We start from the raw sequence: 21,560 nt of genomic DNA on the forward strand, positions 1-21,560 counted from the left end.
TCTTCGTGCTGCGTCGCGCCAACTTGTCCCTCCAGTTTATTGTTAGGAAACAATTCAAAGAGCTTGACCGCAACCTGAAACTTCGCTATCGTTGTCAATCATTCTCCCTTCTGACGAATTACCATCAGTAATTATTGTTAGGATAGAAATTATTTTGTATGTGGGTAGTCCTGATAGACCACATATCGTTATTTACCGCCTATGCGCCCAATTGTTTAGACGCCCTTTGTATTATCTCGGGAAGCTAGGTCGAAGCTGTCCTAACATGTTCCTAACGCTGAGTGGAGTTTTTCTAGCATGCTTCGTAATGTTGCTTAGGTCGATGGTTGTTAGTCAAAAATGTTCAACGTGCAAATATTTTTTGACGCTACAATTGATATCACTACAACCGGAACTTGCAGATTCTGCGTGGCAGTGGACACGGCTGCTTCGAGTGCAGTTGCCCACCTCCAAAATGCTTTCTCAGGTCCTCAGGGACTTAAATGGGTTGACCTGCTATTTGGGCCGAGAGGCGACTCACCCTGGCTCGTCGGTGGCCATTGTGGAGGTCACCTGACCAATCTATCGGTGACGGACTGCACTGGACAGACGCTGCTGCATCCCGACTTTGCACGGTGTCTGGGAGCCTTTCTGCCTCTGACGCGAAGCCTCAAGACACTCAGCATCATAGTGGCGACGTTTCAGGAGTCGGCGCAATACATCTTACAAGGGCTTGCCTTGAACGGCAGCATTGAAGAGCTATTCATAAACAGTATGTACTTTGCACGTTTAAAGCAGTAGCTTGCCAAAACGCCAACTATTGTAAAGCTTTATTTATCAATGGCCCAAGCTTCTTTCATGTGGGTCAGCCTAGCACTGATTAAATTATAAAGTGTCGCTATTAACAAGAGGCCACCACTTCTTCTAAGAGCGATGTTTGTAGACTTTCTTTTTGATGTTAAGCGTAGTACGAGTGGCTGCAATAAGTCCATCAAGCATTACACTGTAATGAACAAATCAGACAGCGAATAGGAATGAACTTGCCCAATGAGATTTTATTTTAGCTATATTAGCTTACGAAATCAACATGGGCCCACAGCGCTCATTTGTCTTTAGTTAGCTAACGCAAGTAAGTTAGAGACTGCGCTGCATTTATCGTTTTATCTTGGTGGCGTTGTACTTTCCCTTAGTGTGGGCAAATATGAGGAATAAGGGCATGTGGATTACGAGATGTTCCACATCGAGGTCTAATAATTTAAGTATTTTTATTGTCAGCAGCGTTCTTTGTTACAGAGCACAAAATTTGCTGGTGATTGTAGATTGACCAACAAAACGAATCATCGGTTCCCCATTTCCGAAAGATCCCTCATCCCAGTGCTATTCATTGAAGTAATATTGAAGATCTATTCATGAATAGTATGTACTTTGCACGTTTGAAACAGTTGCTTGCCAAAGCGCCAATCTTTTGTAAAAGTTTCTTTATCAAAGGCTCAAGCTTCTTTCATGTGGGTCAGCCTAGCACTGACTAAAATATAAAATGTCGCTATTAACAAGAAGCCATCACTTCTTCTAAGGACGATGTCTGTAGACTTTCTTTTTGATGTTAAGCCTAGTACGAATGGCTGCAATCCGTCCATCAAGCACTACACTGTAATGAACAAATCAAACAGTGAATCGGAACGAACTTACCCAATAAGGCTTTATTTTACCTGTGCTAGCTTGCGTACTCAACGTGGGCCAACAGCACTCATTTGTTTTTAGTTACCTAACTCATGTAAGTTAGAGACTGTAGTGCATTTATCGTTTTATCTCGTCAATCATTCTCCGTTCTGGCGAATTACCATCACTAATTAATTTTAGAATGGAAATTATTGCGTATGTGGTTAGTCCTGATAGATCACTTATTGTTAATTACCGTCTATGCGTACGATTCTTTATCTTTCTTTAAAGTCAGTGAATTCGCTCTTTCTGCTACACATGTGGCCGGGCTTGTATTGACAGGTTAATAATTTTTACATACGATCTGTGTTGTTTACAGCCGAGGCTGCAAGAACATGTCAAGCAAGCTCGTTATTCAGCCATGTTCTTTGTGACTTCCCTGAAGTGGACTTCATAAGCATCTCTTTTAGTGCCGGTGTCAGCCTTCGGAAGAGGATAAGCCGGCGCCCGCCTAAAATGCTAGGCGAAGCTTTCGGCTAACTTTACTAATTACAATATGGAAAATGGCGATCAGCGAAGGGGCCGCCTATACCTGGTTCTTCACAGGCCACGTTTGCAACAACAGCTGGTGCCGTACAAGTAATGATATCTATACGGGAAGTCTTGCCAGAAAGAATATATGTAGCATTAGTTAGCTATGCACGCTACAGGTTTACGTGCAGTTAACAAATATTACAGCAAATATTACAGGACACGGTGACGGACATACATTACGTGGACAACAGTAGCGTAGCTCAAGACGCTTTGTTTGCTGGACGCGAGATGGTGCTATCAAGCAGACGAAACCATGCTCCAGAATGCGTTGCTTTCGGTGTTTCGCGCGACATGTAACAGTAAACAGATAAGTTTGGTGTGTTAAAAAGAAAAGGGCAGAATACTTATAAAAGGGGTAGACACGTTGTCACGACTGACTGTAACTTAACAAAATGAAATCAATTTGTTTATAAACCTGCCACCATTGGCCCCAGTGCGCAAGTAACGAAGTAGGTAACAAAGTTATACATCCCCCAGAAGATAGAGAGGCTTCTTATTGAAAGAAAGTTGGATAGATCGGGCTGAGTGAAGTGCATTCAGCCTGTTGCTCCACGCTGGGTAAGGGCGGTTTGGGGGAATGATAGATATAGCATGTGAAGAGAAAGGAGGGTGGTGGTATTGGGAACACGATGATGAGGAATTGAGAATGAAACTGGTTGTCTGCTAACATTCGTGGCACATATGCAAAGAACTATTGGTAAAGTTACGACCTTAAACACTTGCTTCTTCGTTCGTGTTTTCGTCTCTGAAGGATGCTCAAGTGCTTTCGCATACTGCTTGTCACCAAACAAAGTCTTCCCTTCTGTATATCACCAACACAATCACTTTTCGTTGTAAGAGAAATAGTCGAGGAATAGTGTAGGTAATCCACAGCACACATGGCTTGAGTGCATTTCAATGCTTCCTGGTGGCATGCTCACAGAGCAACAAACATGAAGCGTCCTCTTGCGCTAAATTATATTTGTATGCAGCATTTTGTTCTCGTTTGAATCCTTTAGCTTGGTTCCTACTATTTACTCCCTAAGCCTATCCCGAGAAGAAAAAGAAGTATGTGCGGTATCTTTATCTAGCGCAGGCGCTTTTCTCTACATTTTTTTCGAGTTGCTTCCTGTCAAGAATACTATTTCGTCTGTGAAAGGGGAAAGTGGTTCCACGCGGTCGGCGGTCTTCGCTGCATAAAACTGAGATATGGAAGGACTCTCGACATCATGAGTACCCCTCCTGGGCATTTACTTATTTAGATACTTGCGGTGCATCAAACTGCCCTTCGACTCCACATCATTGCCCACATTCGTAAATACAGGACATGCGAACGCAATATACAGGAACAGCGCAACCTGCGAGTGTTGTGGTGGAAATCGTCAGCTGTGAAGCAGCGGGCTACCTAAATGTCCGAATCGTGCCGTAACCATGAGACTACGTCAAAGGAGTGCCGCAAAACTCGAGACAAAATGCTTATTTTGCGATGGATGGCGAGCGATTACTCCGCTCTCGGAAACAAATAAAACCAATGTTTCAATGGGAAACTGAGTTAACTGGGCAAGCCCGGCATAGATATTGTGCGGGCGCTTCTGAAGAATCATAATCGCCGTACAGCGTCAGCGTCAAGTGTTTTATATTATCAGCTACTATTTACCCCAGAAAGAGCACACACACTTTGAATACCTTGCTTCTGCCACTAAAACGTGTCGTAACCTACTCAAGCTCCTGGACCACCCCGACGCCCACCGCCAACTTTGTGGTAGCACAGCAATGAACAGACGTTGGACAGATCACTTTCCTCATTTCGCCATAAACGAAGGTAGTCCCATTTTTATCAAAGGTAAAACGTATTGCAGCTGCTTAACTCATGTGTTAGCGCTAAGTTCCTTGCTATTAATCGTGGGCGGATATGCTAATATAGAAATGCACAAAAGCGCCCCATCCCGACTTACATGCAACTAAAAAGCTCACTCCCTTTTCGCAGCGTCGCCTTCGCTCAACCAATTGCACCAAATTCAAAGAATTTCTGGCGAGCACTCTTCGGACCTTATACATGGCATCTAAGGTGGAAATGACTGTTACATCAACTGCCCAGGAGACAACGAAATTTGTCTACAGATGGATTATTATGATCCCTGTTGATAGCCTTTATGAAGGTGTTCATGTAATTTATCGCCAGACGGGGAGAAAATTAAATATAAACATCGTAAGACCTTGACATGAGTCGCGATGTTAGGCGCCACACTGGCGGCCACGTAGACAGGCTAATCAAAGTGCCACGGACATAATGCTGCGCTGTTCTGGACTCGCGTCCTCTGCGGGAAAATAGAAGTGTTGTACGCAGGTCGCTTTTTCCTTAAGAAAAAAATATCTTCGCATGGTGGCTCTTCTACAATGCGGGAATAACGTTGAGGTCGCTCAAGATGATTGTCACCTCCTGTTTTGCGTCACTGCTCTTCCACTACCGTAACAAAGCGGCGTCAATAGATTACTCTATGGAGATGAAATTCAGGATGCATGCACATGAAGCTATCCTCTCTTCATCAAGTAATCATCAGTTCCTGCTCCCGATCGCACATCATACACTGCGTTGTAGCATCTCGGAGAAGATACGTGCAGGCTTCTCCTATCTGCATTCAGTGCATAATGGCCATTTGAATTGTGCATGACAATATGAAATGCATATAAACCCAAACAAGTTCTACCGAAATTATTCATCTTAAACGTTATTTGCCTTCACAAGATGCGTCACTAAAACTGTGGAGACAATCGACTAAACGGGATGAGAGTGCCTTATAGAAAGGTGTGCTCTCCATGCGGTTATAAAATGTTGAATAGGCAGATCCTATATATAAACCAACGATGTGGTGTCGTCCATGGAACAGGAGCTGACACAACACCGCCTCTCAGGCGCTCTATTTTGAAAACAATATTCACTCACGATAAAATTGTACACGAGGCTATCCTGGATGCTTTAGATGAGGTAGGCATTGGGGGCGCATGTGCACTATGATCACAAGGTATCTTAGCGATGGCATGTGTTTCATGAAGATGGCTGATACAGATCACGCATCACGAAATGGGCCAAGCCATTCCTTGATGTTGGCGTATTCAGCACCATGCTCACCGAAACAAACGTAACTCCGCTTGCAGAAGTGTTTCTGCTTACTATCAAAACTACTTTTGTATGTAGATTGCCGCTGCGGTGGGCAACTGCAGTCTCACACCCATGAGTGTGCGCGGTAGTACAAGGAGCTATTTCTACTAAAGCTACGTACCTACTCCTTCGCGTTGTGTAAGTGGCAATTGCAAAATTTGCTGCAATTGCTCTCACTCACAACGCAATGAGCAGGCATCAGATTACCCTAGACGGTACCCTGATACCATAGGTTGACCTCAAAATATTTCTTGGTGTGATCATGGACCATGACCTTTCTGGGGCCAAATACCTTACGATGTTTAAGAAAGACCTACCAGCTTCTGATATTTGTAGAAGGAACGAAGTGGGGCCCGCCTGGATGATCCCTACTACACGTTTGCCAGGCGCTATGCGGAATTTACCTGCGCTATACCGCGTCTTCGGACATGCGACATTTCTGCCTTCTACGTCCCTGAACAAACTCTGTGCAGAATTCTTGTTACTTCACCGTCTAGGATTGTAACTGGAAATGGGCCACTGCAGTCCAAATTTGACACTACGAACTTTTCAGCGCACTTGTGGGTTCCATAATTTGTGTCTGAAATAATAATTTTTTCTACCTTTCCTGGTGAGCCTGTGATACCCATGCTTTTGCTAAACGGTGTACATTGGAAAGTTTTCAAGCACAAGTCTTTTGTACCCGTCTTGGCGTGCCACGCTCCAGTTCAAGTATATTCAGCAAAATTTCGGGAGCAGGCATTTGTCCTATCAATATTAATACGTAGGAAGACGCAGACGAAAAGCTATATACAAGTATAATTACAATGAAATACGCCGCTCTTGGCCAAGATGCAACAGCCCGTGCTAGCCTCTAATCAACGCCGTCGTCTTCACCCTGCTCGCTTCTTTGTCATCGCAAATACTGTTCCGTAGCACTACCCTCGGCGGCAAAGGTGCCATCCCGGAGCGAGTAAACGCCGGACTCGAAAACAGTGTAGTAGGCCTTGAGCCTACTGACGTACACAACATCACTAGATTCCAGAGTAGAGGATGAGGCTGAACGCACAGGAGGAATTTAGTACGTCACAGGCGTCACCTGGCGCAGCACGCGGTAGCGCCCTGTGTATCGCGAAAGAAGCTTCTCTGAAAGTCCGACGTGACGAGAAGGCGACCACAGCAGCACACGCGCACCGGGCGAAAACTGTACGTAACGGCGGCGGGCGTTGTACTGACGCTTCTGAGTGGTTTGCGAGGCCGTCAGTCGAGTACGGCCAAGTTGGCGTGCATGGTCGGCGAAGGCGATGGAGTCACGCGCATACTCGCTTGTTGAGATCGCAGCATGAGGAAGTGCCGTGTCAAGGGGCAATGTCGGTTCGCGACCGTACAGTAGATAAAAGAGAAAATTGGGCGGTTTCATGCCGGGAAGAATTATATGCAAATGTGACGTAAGGAAGGCCAATGACCCAGTCGTGGTGGTCCTTGGAAACGTACTTGGACAGCATATCGGTAAGAATACCGTTTAACCGCTCTGTGAAGTCATTGGCTCGAGCATGGTATGAGGTAGTCAGCTTGTGTTGAATGGAGCAGGAACGCACAATGTCGGCGATAACTTTCGAGAGCAAGTTACGACCGCGGTCAGTAAGCGGATGTCGCGGGGCGCCATGAAGGGATGTCGCGTGGCGCAACTGGTAGGGAGAGCCCGCGTGATAGCGTACCGGGTGGCATAATCAGTTGCGACGGCTACCCATTTGTTCGCAGAGGATGACGTGGGAAAGGGACCGAGGTGGTCTAATCGAACACGAAAGAGCGGTTGCACAGGGACGCTGATTTAGCGGAGATGACCGGCAGGTAGCACCTGAGGTGTTTGCCGAGGCTGGCAGGGATCACAGGCAGCAACATAGTCTCGGACGAAGCGGGCCAGACCAGGCCAATAGAAGCGGCGGCGGACGCGGTCGTACGTGCGGGTTAACCCAAGTTGTCCTGCAGTGGGTGCGTCATGCATCTCAAAGAGAACAGTGCGTCGTAGATGTTTTGGCACGACAAGAAGGTCAGATCCGTCAGGGAGGAAGTTCCTTCGGTACAGAATGCCGCCCTGGAGGACATATCGGCGAACGGATGCGTCGGTAGGTGTAGAGCGCTGATGCTCGATGAGTGTTCGCAGCGGTGGGTCTCGGTACTGCTCATCGGCGATGTTAGCGAAGGCAGACACAGAGAAAATTCTGTTGGCAGTACTACTGTCGGCGTCATCAGACTCGTCGACCGAGTAGCGAGACAGGCAGTCAGCGTCCTTGTGTAGTCGGCCAGATTTATAGGTGGGAGATTATGAATATTCTTGGAGGCGTAAGGCCCAGCGATCAAGCCTTCCTGTAGGAGCTTTCAGTGAGGGCGTGATGGTCCGTGACAACGGAAAAGGTTCGGCTATATAAGTATGGGAGGAACTTCGCAGCCGCCCAAACTAGGGCCAGACACTCACGCTCAGTGATGGAATAGTTGCGCTCCGCGGGCGTTCGGAGCCTGCTGGCGTAAGCGATAACACGGTCGTGGCCGCGCTTGCGTTGTGCCTCTACTGCGCCAATTCTGTGACCGCTGGTATCAGTACGGACTTTGGTCGAAGGATAGAAATGGGCCAGAACGGGACGCTTTGTGAGAAGGTCGATTAGAAGCGAGAATGCAGAGGTCTCGTGATCGCCCCACTGGAAAAGGGCGTCTTTTTTCAGAAGCTCGGTTAATGGTCGGGCTATGGCCGCGAAATCTTTCCCGGAACGGCGGAAGTACGGACAAAGGGCGATGAAGCTGCGCATATGCTTGACACACTTTGATCAGGAAAGTGCGTAACAGCATGGATCTTGCCTGGGTCCGGTTGCACTCCGTTCGCGTCATCGAGATGCCCAATGACATTAATCTGGCGACGGCCGAATGGACACTTCGATGCATTGAGTTGCAGGCCGGCTCAGTGAAAAACGTTCAAGACTGCTCAGAGGCGCTCGAGGTGCGTAGCGAACGTTGGGGAGTACAATTTAAGGCCGTCCAAGTAACAGGAGCGTGGAAGTGGCAGAGCGTTAAAAAAAGTGGCAGGAGCGTTACATAGACTTAACGACATCACTTTGAATTGATAGAGACCGTCGGGTGTTACAAAATAAGTGTTCTCGCGGTCGAGATACTCCACGGCAATCTGCCAGTAGCCGGAGCGAAGGTCAATAGAGGAGAAATAGCGAGCACCGTGGAGGCAGTCAAGGGCGTCATCAATCTGAGGTAGGGGATACACGTCCTTTTTGGTAACGCGTTTAAGGTGCCGATAAGCCGCGCAAAAGCACCATGAGTCATCCTTCTTTTTTATCAGTACAACATAAGACGCCCATGGACTACATGACGGTTGAATAATGCTCGTACCCCGCATTTTGCGAACTTCGGCGTGAATAACTTGCCGCTCAGCCGGTGAAACACGATACGGGTGGCGATAAATAGAAGGGGCATCGTCGGTATTAATGCGACGTTTAACCGCTGTAGTTTGGGCCAAGGGACGATCGTTATATCGCGCTTCAAAAACAACGTGGTAGAGCTCACGATCGTGCTTGGACGACATGTCGGGCGTAATCATTTTGTCTATGTCGGCGATGGTACAAGTTGCCGACTGCGATGGTAGAGGAGGATCGGCTGAATTCTCGTCTACAGCAATAGTTGCTACTGAGTGATCCTCGAATGAGCAAAGCTGGGCCAGCGACATCCCGCGTGGCGGCACTTGTGTCGTCAAGCCAAAATTGACCACTGGCAGGCAGACACAATTCGCCGTAATAGATAAAGCTGTATGAGGTACTGTGTAAGGACGACGTCTTGCATAGGAGGCGCGATGTATTGAACGTCGGGAACTGGTGGGGATGACACGAAGTCAACGTAAGTCGGTGCCGAAGGTGGCAAGCGAACGAAGTCGACGGAACTGAGGCGACTGGGAGCCAAAATAACCAGGTCAAGGCGGAGAGTATTGGCGGAACAATCGAGGAGAGGAGAATGTGGGAGAGGAAATCTAAGCCGAGGATGATATTATGGGGACAGTGGGCGATGACTGTGATTAGAACGATAGTGGAGCGATTGACGAGGGAGACGCGCGCGGCACACATACCAATTACGGGGGCGGTTCCGCCATCGGCGACAGGGACAAGAGGCGTCGTGGTGGGCGTGATTATTTTCCTCAGCCGGTTACGAAGGTAAGCGCTCATTACCGACAAATGCGCCCTAGCGCCTACAAGAGCAGATACAGAAACACCGATGACTTGCACGTCAAGAAGGTTCAAATGACTGGACAACGTCTGTAGAGAATTTGGTGGGGTAGGGAGCAATGTAGCGTCACCTCCAGGCGCTGCATCATCTAGTTTTCCGTCTGGGAGCGGAGTCCGGAGCGAGTCGATGAATAGGAGCGACGGGGCTGGGAGGAGCGAGATTGTCGTCGTTGTGGCGAAGGCGAAGGAGAATAGGGGTGGTTCGGCGTAGGATAATCAGTGGCGGCATTATCGGAGCGCGCGGCATTGGGACGAGAAGGACCACCTGGGGGGCGAGAGTAAGCAGTTTAAGTAGACTGGGTCGGGGAACTCCAGCGACTGCGACAGGGCCGAGAAATGTGCCCGATTCGATGGCAGCGAAAACAAATGGGCTTGTCAGCAGTGCGCCATTCAGATGGGTTGCGGAAAGGTGGTGGGTAAAAAGATGCGGGACGGGGCGGAATCAAAGAAGCCTGGTGGGTATCAGGGCGATTGGCCGTGCAGATGGTGTGAAGAGACATGTTTGCGAACTCCTGGCGGACAACTGCCTGGATCAGGGAAACCGTGACTGCAGGTGCGTTGGAGGGGCAGGAGTCGAAGGCAGCCGGATAGGCGGCCTCGATCTCACGCCGGACGATCCTGGTAACATTATCAGTGTTGTTGGGACGAGGAGCGTCGGCACAGGAAGATATTGCTGGGGTGTTGGTCGATATATAGGTTCCAGGAGGCGGCACTCTTCTATAACTGCATCCACCGTCGCCACGTTGCTGAAAAAGAGCAAGTTAAAGGCTTCATCGGCAATGCCTTTGAGGATGTCGGAAACCTTGTCTGACTCAGTCATGTGTGCGTCAACTTTGGGGCACAGAGCGAAGACGTCCTGAATATACGTGATGTAGGGCGCTGTTGACGTCTGCACACTGCCAAAAAGCGCCTCCTGCGCGGCAAGGTAGTGACCGTAGGAGTTGCCGAACAAGTCTCGGAGCTTTTGCTTAAGCGAATGTAAACTGGTGAGCTCATCTTCGTGCGTCCGAAACCGAACTCGAGGTCTGCCATCGAGGTAAAAGACTACGTTGGCGAGCATGATAGTAGCGTGCCGCCGGTTATAGCGGCTGACGTGTTCCTACAGGCGCATCCAGTCTTCGACGTCTTCCGTATTTTTGCGCGAGAATACGCCAGGATCACGAGGAGCGAGCAGAGTGATGTAGGTCGTCGAAGTGGCAGCAGGTGTCGGAGCCGGTGGCGTCGAGTTGTCGTCGCCGGGAGCCATAAAGGAAGGCTCGACGTACCCTCCACTGCGAAGCTCCGTGACGAGGTACAGGGAACGTCCACCTCTCCAGATGTGTTAGGCAGGAAGACGCAGACGACAAGCTATATGCAAGTATATTTACAAGGAAATACGCTGCACTTGGCCGAGCGGCAACAGCCTGCGATAGCCTCTAATCGTTGTCGTCGTCTTCACCCTGCTCGCCTCTTTGTCATCGCAAATACTGTAGCGTAGGAATATATCCCGCTCCTGTGAACCTCTCAATGTTTATCTTTGCTCAATCAGCAGTCATGAATACCACATCTTTGAGGACTCTATGATATGCGCCCATACTACATTTCATACTGGAGCTCCCATCGCGAAGAATGAGTGATACTTTGAACCCTTTATCCAACTGCAGTTTTAATCATCTCAGGATGATTTTCGTTACTACTGATTGGCCGTTGAATCTCTTGCTCCAGCGTAAAATTATGAATATGATATATTCTGAAATAAATTGTGTTATCCCTACACTTTTAAGTACATGTCTGTAGAGTATATATTTATTTTCATGAACTCGCCTCCTCAAATGCCTCCGCGGCTACTGCTGCTGTTCCAGCCTTGTTGATTAATTGAAACTTCTAACACGATCATAAAAAACATTGATGACTGTGGAGATTGCTATCATTCGTTAAGCACTGCGCAACATCTCGCAAGAGCCGCTTTGAAAAGTGACTGGCTTTCGGGGCGCGAAATGAGTACTACACACCATTGACTCTGGCTTTTGATAAGGACCTTACAGTTTCTCCTGAAGTTACCACGCTATACCACTCGACAATGTGAAATGGCCACCACATGTTCCGATGAGGCACTGCGCAGTTGATCGAAATTATTTCGAAGACGCAGCGGGGAATTTTTCTTTCAGCACTTCAATATATATTTCAGTCCCATTCACAAAGACAGACGCCAACGTTATGTGGATGTGGCTTAGACAAGTTACTTGTCTCAGCCAAACAGCCGTTATCGCCGCCTTCATTTTCTTGATCTCAAATTTTTATTCAAGGTATCACCCAACATCCAAAAAAAAATCATTCATGCCTTCTGCTCATATTGAGACTGATCGTGGTCTTTACATAAGACGATCGCCATCTCACTGACTTTGCGGAGATCTTGAACCATGAGAACGGCATCGTACCACAGACGATAGAACATGGGCCGTTTTGTTTGCGGCTACATTACGAGAAAAATTCAATGGAGGGACAATCGATTACGTCCAGGCCTATTTCTCAATGGAGGGATCTTTCGAAGTATCGGCGACCAGTAACTTTTTCAACTCCTTCTTGTTACTACATGGTTACAAGAGTTCTCGTCATAGGCCTTAGAGTGTGTCCTGCATTTGTTGGACACAAAACGCCCAGTCTGCGATTGTAAAACTGCTTTCGCAGTCTTTTTACAAAATATATCTGTGCTTTTGCACCATCATCTCCCGCAAGTTATACTGACTCTACCGATATTCGTCTTCAAGATGGGAACTGCTTTTTCACCACTTTATTGGATCATTTCTGCCGAGCCGCTGCGCCGCCGAGCTAAGCTTACTGCTAAGCTTAGTGCCCCGGCCGCTGCGTGAGCCGGAGTTACGGCTGCGCGTCAAATTTCTTCAAGCCGCCATAAAAATACAAGTTGAAGGAACTGATATCTCACCCACCGAGATTTCCGAAGAAGCAGGATGGTGCACCATTGGCCCGCGCGAACGACTTTCTTCTTGGGGCAAGCGTGCTAACACTAACATTGCATGAGCCGCTCAAACCGGCGCTGGAGGCACGAACAAGGCGCAGCGAGGCCCGCGTCCTCACAAGCAGCAAGTTCTGAAGGCAGGGAAGATGCCCGCCCTTCCACGTGATCACCACAAAGTAGTTATCAGGCCACGGGGCGGCTTGAACGTTGCAACATTCGGGGTCGTCCGCCTTGCTTCGGCCCTATATAGGGCAGCAAACGTATCTCCACAAGACGCCACGGAAGACATTGTCTGCCCAAATATGCAGCAAAACATCGTCGTTATGAGTACCCCTCACTCTCCTAATGCAGAACGGTACCACCGACTCGACAGCTCTGAGGTCGACGGACACCAGTTCGAGATACGGACATATGAAACTGCGCCCGACTATACAGTCAAGAGAGTCGTCCGAGGCATTCCTCTCGAAGAAGACGCGAAGGACATTCACCTCAATATCGTCAATAAGAGGAACCCGAATGCCTTAGCGGCCAAAAGACTCAGCAAGACCACGTCGGTCATCATCGCCTTAGATGGCGGTCGAGTACCAACGTGGGTCTACTACGGGGGTGCTATGCTCAGGTGTACCTTGCACAGAAAGCAGATTGACGTGTGCTACCAGTGCGGACGCGTCGGCCATCGCATGGACGTCTGCCCGAACCCCCAAGACCGTGTGTGCAGAGGCTGCGGAGCCTCGAACCCAGACCCCAATCACACATGCACGCCAAAGTGTCACCTTTGTGGGGGAGCGCATCCCACTGCGGACAAGACCTGCAAGGCTCGGTTCAAGACCCCCTATCTTGTTAAGAAACGATGCGCAGACCGACAGATGGCAGCGGCGGAGGCAGCCCTCGAGCTACAGCAACAGAACTACGATGAACATTTCCCACCTGCCTCCCGCTCCCGCTCTCGAGGCTGGGCCCGGTCTCGCTCGGCTGCGGGGCCTCCATCCCGCCGGCAGAGCAGGTCTCGGAGCCGGGCACGCAGCAATACCCCCGGGCGCAGCCGTGGCCGTTCGAGCTCTCGGCGTCCGAAGCAAGCTGGCCAGCATGATTCGGACCTACCTGACAAGGGGAGCTGGGCACATGCGGTTAAGGGCACGCTGAGGCGCAAGGCTCAGGGAGCTACTGCTCAGGGAGCTACAATAATAAAAGGGACCCTAGGGATGTGTCATTTGAAGCAATGCAGCGTGAGAACGCACAGTTACGGACGGTCGTGCTACAATTAACCCAAGAAATTCGAGAGATTAAACAGTCGATGGCGCAGACATCTATACCGAAACCTGCTGTAGTCCCGACTCCCGTCACGAACGGTGACGACACTGCGGCGCCGCCCATAAGGAAACCCGCGGCGGCCAGTTCCGAGTCTCAACAGCTCGAGAACCTCGAATCAGCAGTAAGTGATTGGCGCAAAGCACATGTCACGATAAATGACTGGCGGAAAGAACAAGAAGAAATGAGGAAGCTGCTTTCAGAAGTTCAAACCGGGTCCGCAACATCGGCGTTGCGGTCAATAACCTCACTGCTCGAACAGACAGGGTTGAAACCCATATAGACAAAATCGAGACTCACATAGCCCTTCGCCCAGGCATGGAAATGATGCCCACCATGGGCCCTACAGTCATTCACCCTAGCCTTTTTTCAGGTAATGCACAAGTACAGCACCACGATGGCCAGCCCCATGAACGAACTCGTGGTGTGGCAGTGGAACTGTCGGGGCTTCACTAAGAAGCAACCACTGTTGCAACAATACGTCCGACACGCGCAACCCAAACGCGACATCATAATGATACAAGAAACAGTAGGTACCGTACCAAAGCTTCCAGGTTACACTGCGAATGCCTCGCCGATTCCCGTTGATCGCGGACTTGCAATTTTAATTCGGAAAGGGACAGTAGAGCAAGAACACAGCGTAAGCGGCACACATGCGGAAAAAATGCTTGTAGAGCTCCTTCCTAATAGAACACGCAACCACAGTGTATTTCTCCTCAACGTATGTAGTGATCCGGCTCACTCACGGGCTCGTTTCCTCTCTCTGTTCCGAGGGGCGCTTGCCTTCGCGGCCGCAAACCCGTTTCTGGTGGGGGGAGATTTTAACGTCCCGGACGAGGCCTGGGGCTATGGCTACACTACCGCCAAAGTTCGACGCCTGTGGCAGGACCTGCATGATGCCGAATTAACGCTTATTACCGATCCTACGGCGCCGACCCGCACGGGCACCTCTACGGCACGTGACACGACACCAGACCTGACGGAGGTGCGTAACATCCCTCAAGCAATGTGGCGCAATAACTTTGAAGATCTCGGTAGTGATCACATGATCATAGAAACACGAATTCCTCAGGTGGGTACACCCCCTTTTTCTAAGCTATTCAAATGGACGGACTGGGACAAATTCCGAAAGCAGCGAGTTGAACAGTGAGGTGAGGAGAACATCGATGACACCGAGGCATGGATGGAGACGCTCAACGACGACATGAACAAGGCGACGCAGACGCTCGCACCCGAACTCTAGGTTGACAAGATCGACAGCCGACCAGCCCACCTCTGGGAAGCCAAGACATCACTAAACGCAAGATGGAAGAAGCAAAGTCACCACTGAAGGCTTCGTAGGAAGATAACACATATCAATCGCCAGCTGGAAGAACATTGCCGGACCTTAAGCCGCCAACAGTGGTATGACATCTGCAACGCAGTCGATGGGCAGCTCCACAATGGAAGCACGTGGCGTCTCCTTCGTCACCTCTTGGGGGAAACGCAGAGCAAGTCTGCTCAGCGAGCAAACCTGAAACGCCTTTTGCACAAGGAACAGGCTACCACGAGTGATCACCAGCTCGTGACACGCCTGCTAGCAAAGTACTTCCCTCAACGGCCCGATGTTCAACACGGATATTACACTGGAGATACAAATGTGACACTCGATGAAGAATTTCACGAGTCAGAGATCCGCGCAGCTCTCCACGACCTTAATGGCACATCAGCACCTGGTCCCGACAAGGTTACGAACAAGACTCTGAGAAACCTCGATGATGCCTCGATAACCGCTCTTACGGCATATATCAACAAACGCTGGCGAGCACGTCGCATCCCAGAGGCGTGGAAACGCTCTAAAGCAGTCTTGATACCGAAGCCAGGCAAGCCGTCCAGCCTCGATCACTTGCGGCCCATTTCCCTCACATCCTGACTATGGTGGGCTTCGGTCACACCTCTCCACTCAAGACGTGATGCTCCAGCTCTACCACCAGATTATCAATGACCCAACTAGTGGCAACCGGGCCATCCTCGGCCTAGATCTGGAAAAGGCATTTGACAATGTAGCTCATGCAGCAATCCTGAGCCGCATAAACAAGCTCAACTTGGGTGAGCGAAGCTACAACTACGTCAGAGACTTCCTGTCGCGCCGCACAGTCACCCTCCCGGTCGGCAGCATGACATCCGACGAACATACACTAAGAAGCACCGGCACTCCTCAAGGATCGGTCATATCCCCGCTCCTTTTCAACCTCGTGATGCTGGGTCTCGCGGCCTACCTCGACGAGATCGATGGCCTCCATCACGCCTTGTATGCAGATGACATCACCCTGTGGATCAACAAGGGCAGTGACGGTCAGATAGAATGCACCTTACAGGCAGCGGTCTCTGCAGTCGAAGCCTACCTCCAAGACACAGGTCTCCAACTATCTCCACTGAAATCGGAGCTGCTCGTCTACCGCCCGCGCCGCCGGCCCAAGCCTACAGCCGAATCGCGCCAATGTGACGACATAATCCTCTATACGCAAGACGGCTCCTGCATTCCCCGAGTCCCGAAGATACGCATCCTAGGCATACATATAACAGCCAATGGGTCAAACATAGAAGCTATTCGCAAAATCGAAGGCAAGGTTACAGCGGCTACCCGCCTGACCAAACGCATTACAAACAAGCACACGGGCATGAAGGAGGACAGTGTCATGCGCCTCATACACTCTTTCGCAATCAGTCACATCACTTATGTGGCTGCCTTCCACAACTGGAATATCACTGAAAGGGAGAAAATCAACACCCTTATGCGCAAGACTTACAAGATTGCCCTTGGCCTACCGGAGTCCACAAGCACTGCTCGTATGCTACAGCTGGGGGTATACAACACGCTTCAGGAAATCGTGGATGCGCAAAGAACCTCTCAAATCGAACGCATGTCTCAGACAGTCACGGGCAGGTACATCCTGCAGAAACTCGGCTTCAACTACCACGTCCAACACGGTCAGAAACAGGTCATTCCACGCGATCTCTGCGACACGCTGATTTTCGCCCCTATACCTCGAAACATGCACACCGAATTTAATCAGGGCCGACGCCAGGCCCGTGCCAAGACACTGCTGCGCTATTTGGATGGAAAGAGGACTACGCGCTTTGTAGACGCCGCCGAATACGCTCGAGAACACCGGTTCACGGCGGTAGTCATAGACGTTAGCTCCCGGCTTACGCACGCGTGTAGTGTCGCAACGGAATACCCGGAAACAGCGGAAGAGGTAGCGATTGCGCTTGCGCTTACCGACCCCCTCTGCCACGCAGTTTTTAGCGACTCACAATCCACAGTTCGCAACTACGCGTGGGGGCGCATTTCCTCCGAAGCTCTCCAGATTCTAAGGAAAGCTGGTCGACAGCACTTCGATAACACTGCGATCATATGGTTTCCAGCGCACGTCGCCAACCCCACCGATGAGGGCCTCATTAACTTGAACGAGGTAGCACACCCCTCTGCGCGAGAACTGACCCGCCGCGCAGAATCGGAGACCGCCTCTTCGAGTTCGGAACTCCTGGTTCAAAACACGCGAGAACGCCTGGTCAGGTACAATGACATCACCAAGCACTACCAGCTAGGCAGGCGGTTGCTGCCCCCACCTCACCCCATGCTGAAACGTCGCCAGGCAGTCATCTGGCGACAATTGCAAACACAAACATTCCCCAGTCCGGTGCGATTGCAGCACATTTTCCCCGCGCAGTACCCGACTGCTCTTTGCAAATTATGTCAGGAAAATAGAGCGACGCTGTCACACATGTTGTGGGAGTGTCGGGTTACATCAGCTACAATGGCCGTAGCTCCGGAGGCTCTTGCGTCGAAGTGGGCCGCCGCTCTGCGCAGCTCCAACCTCAAGACACAAGAGTGGGCTGTCCAGCAAGCCCGAGAGGGGACTTCGAGGCAAGGCCTCGAAGTCCCCTCATGGGAGACCTGAGCCCGGGTCGTCAAATTTGCCGGATTCAAAATAAAGTTCTTTCCATTCATTCCGGTACACTTTATGAAATGCTTTATTCATGCAATTCTTTTTATACAGTATAGTCAACATCGCTTACTGTCTTTCCTTTTGTCCACCTTCCGTCTACCCTAGTGCTTCTTAGCTGGCTATAACCTAGTTCAGGCAAGTATTTCAGATTTTGTGCACTACTAAATTTATCTCCGTCTTCTAGGCAAGCACAGTTTAGCCAGCCGGTTACCGCACTGGACAAAGGTGCATTTCACCCTCATTTTCCGTTCCCTCTGATATTTACAATAACAAGCTCTTTGAAAGTGTTCGACGCTCAAGCTTATTTTCGACCTCGGGCTAGTTGCAAATAATCACTCGCAACAAGGAAAATTTCGCGTGAATACTAAAGAGAAAAAGAAAGCAATGAACGACACGAGCCTGTGTTTATGGCGTGCGTTTCTTTGTTTCCTTCTTTGCTGTGTTATAGCCTGGATTTTCTTGTTACCATATGTTTGGCTAACGTCAGCTTTGTGATCGTTTACATTTACGGAACGCCACTAATGTTGGTGTTGGCATTTCGTCACGCTTCATTTATTTTGTATTGTTTGGATTCATAACAGCATTATTTCTGCATGTTCTTCATCACAGCAAACGAAAGATAATCTAAAATGACAGTTCGCATCAGGAATTGCGGCAAAGGATTAGCGCTAGCACAGTGCGTAGCTGTATTAAGCTTGTAGTTCAGTCAGCCCTGTTGTATGCGTAAGCGACTCTTAGAGTAGACAGGTGGGAACGTAAAAGTCTCGAGACTGCGAATTCGAGAACAGGAGACCGAATATAGCCGGAATGGCGATGGTCGTCATTGTGATACCTTTCTTTATTTATGATATCGCGGTCTGGGGCGGGATAAACGCCAGCCGACTGGCAACACTGCGCACTCACTGCTTAATGTGCGTAATATTTCCATACAAAGATTTCCATATTAAAGAAAAAGATTTCTGTTCTGAGAGCCACATTGTAGGGGGGGGGGAGACTCAGCGACACAGAACCGCTTTGAGTGCAAAAATCCTTCTTGCAAGAAAAAAAGACAGAAGGATGCCATTTTTCTGCACAGGACGTACTAAGGCACTAATCAAAGTGGTGATTTCTCTTCGCAGAATTTTCGACGCGCTATGAGGACGTGTGCTTGCTTTGTACATGGATATCCAGGAGTCAGAAAGTGCACAGTGTCCAGGTGTACTTTGATGCGACTGCAACTGCATTCTTCCTCGAGACGCTTGCAGGATGTATGCAGTACAACTACACGCTGACATCACTCTCTATTGGCTGCCATGGCTTGGAGACCGTGCACGAGTTGCACGTCAAGAGCATAGTAGGTGAACAGTTCCTGTCGTGTATTGTTCCGTCACCTGTAGACGCATTTCTGATTCAGCACAATTCAGGCAACAAGATTTCTCTTCAGAAAATTTCATCGTACGCATGCGTGCATCACGAATAATATTTATTTAAATATAGTTCACTGAGAAACATTCAAAGTGGTACAGAGTGGAGCAGATTACAGACAACTACACAAATATTAGTCGTAAAGAACAAAAGAAACAATGAATAGACCGCACAAGCTGACTTACACAATTTGATAGGAATAGAGTGAGTAGAGGAAAATTTGTATGTATGCCGGTTTTTTCCCTTCATGTACCGCTTTCTACCGTTTGCAGGTCCCCGTAAAACTGATTTGGCATATTGAGTGCCCCAGTGCCTCGAGTAGTCGACCGGACCTCGACAAATTTTTCTTCAACAGCGAGATTTTCTTTCTGACAAAGCCGTATGAGTTTTCTTTGTAGTCACGCGTTACAGTTCAGGTGGATGGAAATTTTTCGCCTTCATAAATGGATACAATATGCAGTGCTGCATGGGGAAAGAGTTTCCGAAAAAAATGGTAAACGGAAAGTTTTACGTCGAGCCGCAAGGGATGGAGAAGCGAGTTTTCATAGCTGTTATGCTAGCAGTTCTGCTCTAATTTGACACAATGAAACGAGTAGTTACACTGAAATAGTTATAATCTCATACTCAGTTTATGTTACTGGGGTCCGAGATTGATGCAAGCTTTTAGTAAAAGATACGAGTTGAGTCTTGCATAAGTGTGATTTTCTGAGGGCATGTTTCCCGCAGGGGCGTCTGCGCAAGCAGGCGTTTGGTGTGTTGCGACACCACGTACCCGAGCACATGAGGGTTGGACCCTCCCGCGTGTAGCCGTGCGCGGCTTAGCCGTGTCTGCGGAAAAGGGGATCCTGGGGGTCGAGCCGATGCTGGGTGTTTGGACCTTTAAGGCCCCCCGGCGGAGGCAACACACCTCTTCGGCCTCGGCTTCACATAGACGGCACCTCCAGGCTGACCCACTTGGAGGAAATCGGCAGTCGCCTTTTCCTGTCTCTCTCTTCCTACAACCTTCGTCTTTCCCTTACTTTCCACCTTTCCTGTCTCCTTCTCTCTTCTATTTACTTCCTTCTTCTTGGCGGCAAGGGTTAACCCTGTGTGGTTATCCAACCTTGGGTACACCATATTTGGTTATAGTGGCGGCGTACGACTGGCGTCGTGCAGACTTGCATGCAAGCTCTGCCGCGTCCCCTTGTTGGGCTCCGTGGTGGGCGGTCGGCGCTGTTGCCGAATTTTTATATATTTCATAGAAACTTCTTTCCCCAAACTTCCTGATCGCCCTCCGAAACGAGGGCGCACCGAAGATGTATTTCAGTTTTTCGGACACGAAATCCAGAATTTCCCCCGGTTCCACGTTATTCACTCTGAAAACCCAAACAAAGCAGTGCGAAACATTTCACCATTCCTTGTCTCAAAGTGTTTACCTGATGTTTTTGGTCCAGGATACAAGGTGTCGAGGATGGCAAGCGGCGACCTCCTCTTGGAGCTCCGCGATGTCAAACAATATGAAAAACTACCGCAACTAGTGTCATTTGGAGAGACCCCCATAACAGTAACCCCGCACCGTACAATGAACACCACCCGCGGCGTTGTGTCAGACGATGACTTGCTGGAGCTCACTGAGGCTGAACTCTTGGAGGGCTTCAGCGAGCAAAATGTTATCAATGTCAAAAGAATAAAGACGAGGCGAGATGGTAAAGAGATCCAAACCAAGCACCTAATAATCACCTTTGGTTCAAGTGTCCTGCCCGAGTCAATCGATGCCGGGTACATCAAGCTCCGTGTCAGGCCATACGTGCCCAATCCACTGCGATGTTTCAAATGCCAGCGCTTCGGCCACAGTTCGCAGAGCTGCCGAGGCCGCCAAACATGTGCGAAGTGCAGTGCCCACGTACACACCTCTGAAGCTTGTGAGAATGCTCTCCACTGTGTAAACTGTGATGGGGAGCACGCCGCGTACTCGCGGTCGTGCCCATCCTGGAAAAAAGAAAAGGAAATAGTAACAGTTAAAGTAAAAGAAAATATAAGTTTCAAAGAGGCACGCAGGCGGGTATCTTACCTGCCCAAGAAAACATTTGCCGATGTGGCGCGTAAGGGGGCAGCGTCACAACGGCCTCCGGCGGCTTTCCGACCCACAGGCAGTGAGTCGGCAGTTACGCCATCTGCCCCCGCGGCGGTTGCAGCTAGCGCTGCTCCGTCAACCGAGGAGAAGGGACCATCGCCCCGAAGGTGGGCGCAGCCGAGGCTGCCTCAACCTCCCAGGTCCCTTCCAGCGCTGGCAA

The sequence above is a fragment of the Dermacentor variabilis genome, chromosome 4 (assembly GCF_050947875.1).
Source record: "Dermacentor variabilis isolate Ectoservices chromosome 4, ASM5094787v1, whole genome shotgun sequence".
Taxonomy (NCBI): Eukaryota; Metazoa; Arthropoda; class Arachnida; order Ixodida; family Ixodidae; genus Dermacentor; species Dermacentor variabilis.